Raw genomic sequence first — 5,748 nt, 5'->3', positions numbered from 1 at the left:
CAGGGCCGCGCGCGCGCCCGCGCTTAAAGGCGCAGGCCCAGCGCGAGCCCGCGCTTAAAGGCGTAGGCAGCTCACCTCTCTCCAAGGCGCGTCCCTGGCCCCGCCTCCCACGGAGTCGCCCTGGCACTGCTGGAAGGAGAATCCCTGGATACAGAGAGACTGAGGCAGAGACAGAAATAGAGTCAGCGAGAACAGTGACACACACAGAGACAAAAAGATGGACAGAGCGATTGAGGGACAGAGAGGAACAGAGCTAGAGAGGCAGAAACAGAGATAAACCGCACACGCACATGCAAGGAGAGATGGAAATACAGAGACAATGAGAGACTCAGAGAGAGAGAGAGAAGAGACAAGGACAAGTCATTGAAAGACAGAAACATAGAAAATCAGGAAACAGAAACATACGAGCCCATACACATGCGTGCACACACACGTCCTAATTTGCACCCCTGGGCTAGCGGCGGGATGGGATGTGTGCATGTGTGTCCAGTACTCACTCACAGCCTTGAATGCAGCCCTCCATCCTAGAGCCACTGGCCACAAACGGTCACCTTCTGCCTCTCAGCACCTTTCCCATACGTGAATGTCCTTACCTGGGCCCTGCCCAGCAACAGGCCTGATGGTTCAGGCCAGAAGACTTCTTCCCAAAGATGCTTTCTCTGGCTGCAAGAAGAAAACTTGGTTCCAAGACCTTGCACCCTCTGGAATTCGAGGTAAACCTCAAGATTCATAGCCTAGGTATCCTGGAGAGGAGGGAGAAGACAGGAAATGGGACAGAGCTGGGGACTGACCAGGTGGACCCTGAGAAGTGTGTGCACCGTCTTCTCCTCACCTCCTCAAGTCCACTCCCCACAGAAGACCCTGATTGGAACCGTCCAACACACAACTCACCAGGAGTGGAGTCTGCCTGCCCTGATGCTTTTGAGAGGACGGGGGAGAGGAGGTTGGGGGGGGTCCCATGTTCTCTCAGTAGATAGTGTCACAGGAAGAGGGGCATGAGTGTGGTCTACAAGCCGGGCCTGGGAACTTGGTTATAGCAATGCGGGAGACCTGATCTTTCTGGAGCCTTGGTCCAAAGGGAACACAGCCTTGGCCTGGATGGTCTGATGGGGACATGGTCCTGCCCTGGGGAACCTGAGTGGTCTTGAAAACTACCTCCAGGATCCCCCATCTGAGTGGAGGAGTAAAGTGACCTTGGGGGTGGGCGTGTGAGACACATCTACTCTGGCATCCCTAGCCCTGCGGAAGGTTTCAGAACAGACATTTGGCTCCTTCCACTTATGTGTATTGAAAAATTGCAGCTAAAATTAACTCAGCCCTAGGGCCCGCCTTTCCAGATCATTAGCAAAGTTCATCAGGGCTCCTGGCCCAGCACAGCGGATACTGGTCACTCATACTCAGAAAAAGGATGCAGAAGCTTTAGAGGCATCGAGACACTGCAAAAGTGGTAGAGATGGGGGAGACAGCTGGAGAGGCATGGAGACGATCCCAAGGGCAGAGCTGGGATTAGAATTCAGTAGAATGGGCTGGTTTGGGGTGTGTGTGTGTGTGGGGGGGGGAATCCCAGGAAAGAGGGTCAAGGAGGGCAAAGAGTGAGTTAGAAGAGAAAGAAAGCTAACAGAGAGTGCACTGTTAAGGAGCAGGTTACTTCTCTGGGCAACGGGCGCTCAATTCTGCTGGAGAACTTTAGGGAACTTTTCAGAACACACCAGAGTTGCCCTTCTACTCCCCCAGCAAAGCTTAGAGAGGCTGGGCTGTTTATCCACCAGTTGTTACCCTTCTTAGGTGATGGTTGTCTCCTGGGGAAGGGGGTAGAGCTGAAGGCCATCGGCTATCTGCAGTAGAAGAGCAGGGAGGGATGCCTTGCACAAGCTAGAACAATGGTCTGTAGAGTTTGGCCCGGCTGGATCACCTGGAAGGCTGGTTGACCAGCAATCTCCAGGCCTCAACCGCAGAGTTTCTGATTCAGTAGGTCTTACGTGGAGCCCAAACATTTGCATGTTTCACCAGTTCCCGATGATAATGCTGTTGGTTCAGGGACCATATTGGGCTAAAGCGAGGGCATCGCAATGTGCACAGGACTGGCCACCAAACTGTCCCCCATAGCAATGCTAAAACCAACTGGTCCAGGGGATGTAGCACTGTGCCAAGAAACCAACATATTTAGAGATGTAAAGAGGGATTCAGGGGCCAGCCCATGGCTGGTAGTTAAGACAGATGGATCCCACGTGCCTGACTGCAGTTTGAGTCCTGGACCCGGAGGCTTGGAAAATATACTGGGTGTATATGCATGGGAGCCTAAAATCTTAATAAGAGGAAGACATGGAGGAGAAGGGATTGTAGTGTGACCATGCCCCCTGGGGAGTGCTTTCTCATTTTCTCTCTGTTTCTCTCTAGTGAGTGCATGTACCCCCTGGCAAAATTTTTGAAAGAAGAAAAGGGATTCAGGAACAGAGAGACGGAGGTAAATATGCTCCTGTTAGCTGGACACTTACCGGGCATCTTAGGCATGGTTGTGTGCTAGGTGACACGGCAGTAAAAGTGGTTGCCAAGACAGCCTCAAGTCACTGAGCTCACATCCCAGAAGGAAGAAAGTCACACCTCCAGACAGATCGAAGTGGTAAGGGATGGATGGCAGAAGCTGGGGCTATGAAGGTTGAGACCGTCATGAGGGAAGCCCAGGCCGCTGCCGTCAGGTGGGAAAGGGGAAGCATGGGGTGAAGTAACAAGGGCTGTGATGACAAAGCCCAGGCCAGAGTGGTCGAGGCTCTGCTGAGAGAGACCAGAGAGTGTGAGCTCCAAGGGCAAAGTCCACTCCTCCACCTGACCCTGAGCCTGGAAAGCCTTCCTGGAATAGGGGACCATTATGTTGAGATCTGAAGGTGACCCACACGTGAGGCAGGTGGGCAAAGGGACTCCTTGTGCCGTTCACGTCCAGCTTCTTGCCTGTGCCTTCGTGGCAGGCCAAGCGTGGCCTGGGGGGTCCCTGAGGTGCCTGGATAGTGCACATGCATCTGCATATGCTGAACCCCCCCTTTTTTTTTTTCTTGGAGAGGTTTTTGCTATAGGGTGTGTGAGCTCTTCAGAAAGACAGAGAGAGAGACAGAGAGAAAGAAAGCAAGAAATCAACCCCCGGCGGGGGATGGCCACACCTCAATCCCTTCTCCTTCATTCTCCTCTTGGGATCTTGGGCATGCACGCACACACGCCCGGTATGAGTTTAAGCCACCAGATCCGGGACTTGAACCACGGTAGACTACATGGGAGTCCAGCGACATAGCTGTTACGCCAACTGCTGGTCACAGCTGAACTCCTTCTTTAGCTCCTGGGGGGGGGGAACATCCTGGGGGGACGGCGATTTGGGGAATTCTGCTTATTGCTGCATTTGCTTAGAGTTGCAGACCCAGAGAAGAGGACAGATGCAGCGGGAACAGGCACAGCAGAAGGAATGAGGTTAAACTGCCTGAGAGTCAAGGAGGTCTTGGGGGAAAGGGACTCACAGAGTTGGATGCGCTCAGAATAGGCCCGAGTATACACAGGCACACCCGGGGACACACCCCTGCTCACTGCTGCACACCATGTACTCTGAGGCTCCCTAGAACACACACATACACCTGGACTCATGTTTGGACATACAAAGATACATACTTAGACTCTGAAATACACAGCTCCAAACCAGACGTGTGAGGGCATGTGTGTAGAAACAACACTCCACACACAGATTCTCTCTTGCACATGTGCACAAGCCTGGTACCCACACATATATAAAGAAACACATTCAGAGATTCACATCAAATACCCACAAAGGATGGGTACACACACACACATATACACATGCACACACGTATCAATGAAGTCAGTATAAGCCTACCCCAAAAAAGGTCGTTTAAAAATTATTTCATTTTATTTATTATTCTTATTTTTAATTTGCTGCAGGGCATGTGCACTCACCAAAGAGAGAGGGAAAGTGAGAAAGCAAGCCGCCAGGTTTGGGACTCAAATCACGGTTGGCAATGGGGGAGTCTAGTGCTTTAACCACCATGCCGCCTGCTGGCCCCAAAAGGGTCATTTTATAAAGGTACTTAGGCTCCTTCGAAGTATGGAGGGGTCGTCAGAGCAAGGAAGGATTGCAGTGTTGTCCTCCTGTCTCTCAACTAATACCCACCAACCCAAGACCAGCTAATAGGATGTACTGCAATGACCTCAGCTTTTCATTAGCATGTGAATCAGTTCTGACCATTAGGGACACACTTTAAAGACAAGGCCTGAAGGCTACCTCCAGATGGTGGGGTCAAAAGAGGGGACAAAAAGATGAATAAACATCCACCCTCCTGCGCCATACACACACACTACCCACCCTAAGTCAGACTAGTGGGTCAAAAAAATGCCAACTTCTTGAGGGCAACTACAAAAACCCTGTGCGTGAGGTTTTGCTTAACAGTGCAGGAAGTCCCAAAGGTATTTTTTTTTAAGAGTTATTTTATTTGGGGCTGGCAAGTGGCGTGGTGGTTAAGGGCGTTGGATTCCCACCTGGCCAACCATGATTCGAGTCCTGGACCTGGCGGATCGCTTTCTCAGTTTCCCTCTTCCTCTCCCTCACTCTGTCCTTCTCTGGTCAAATTTAAATGAATAAATAAGAATTATTTTATTAACTTTATTTATTTATTATTATTATTATTATTATTTTCTAGTTTTGATCAGAGACAGACAGAAAAAAAAAGAGAGGGAACGTGGGAAAGCAAACCACCAGGCCTGGGACTTGAACAATGGTTAGCCATGTGGGAGTCCAGCACCTTTAACCACAACACCACCTGCCATCCCCAGGCCCAAAGATCTCTTTTTTTTTAAATTATTTTATTCAATTTCATTTATTCATTCATTTATTTTAATTTGACGAGAGAGAGGTGAAAAATCAAGCCACCAGGTTCGGGACTCAAACTATAGTCGGCCATGTGGGAGTGTCCAGCACCTTAACCACCACTCCACTTGCCGGTCCCAGCCCATGGGTCTGCTTCAAAGACTTCCAGCTAACAATGTGGAAGAATACTTGATAAAACTTAGGGGAAAAGTTTACACTTGCACAAAGAATGGGGAGAAATACAGTTGACTTTTAGTTAGCAATCGTAGAGACTTTGTGTCACAGTATAGACCTGCCTGAACTCCACAACAGAAGGTCATTTACAGAATGACTAATGTGATATCGGGGACCCATAGAAGAAGGGTCAGTGTATTTGTCTAATGCTAGCTGCAGTAAGAAAAGAACCCTGGATTTCAGTGACTCCATATAATATTTTATTTCTCTCTCATAGGTATCCTAGCTGGTTGACAGCTGTCCTCCATCTGGTGATTCCAAGACCTGCTCCAAGGGAAGTCCCAGCCCTACCCTGACCAGCCATCTTGGTCCCCTGCCTTTGGAGTAAGTGATCACAAATTTGACCCCTTTGGGGGCAAAGTGAGCCTGGTTTGTTTGGCTGTCTTCTGGCCAGTGCAGCAAAATGTCCAGTGCTTTTTCCACAAATTCTTACTAAGTCCTGCCTGTGTGCCAGTGTCAATGCTAGGAGCATGCTCTTAATCACAGTCCCTGCTTTAGATTTGCTTCTCCTCGTAAGGCAGAAGGAACAGATCATTTCTGAACCTGTAATTGTCAGAATGATATTCCATTAGGAACAAGATGTGGGAGATGAGAGGGACAAGGAATCACTAAAACTGCCTCTTGGTGATGGTGATGGAGGGTTTCAGGGAAGGGAT

This window comes from Tupaia chinensis, unplaced genomic scaffold (genome assembly GCF_000334495.1).
Source record: "Tupaia chinensis unplaced genomic scaffold, TupChi_1.0 Scaffold149922_1, whole genome shotgun sequence".
Taxonomy (NCBI): Eukaryota; Metazoa; Chordata; class Mammalia; order Scandentia; family Tupaiidae; genus Tupaia; species Tupaia belangeri.
This window is presented reverse-complemented; position numbering follows the sequence as displayed.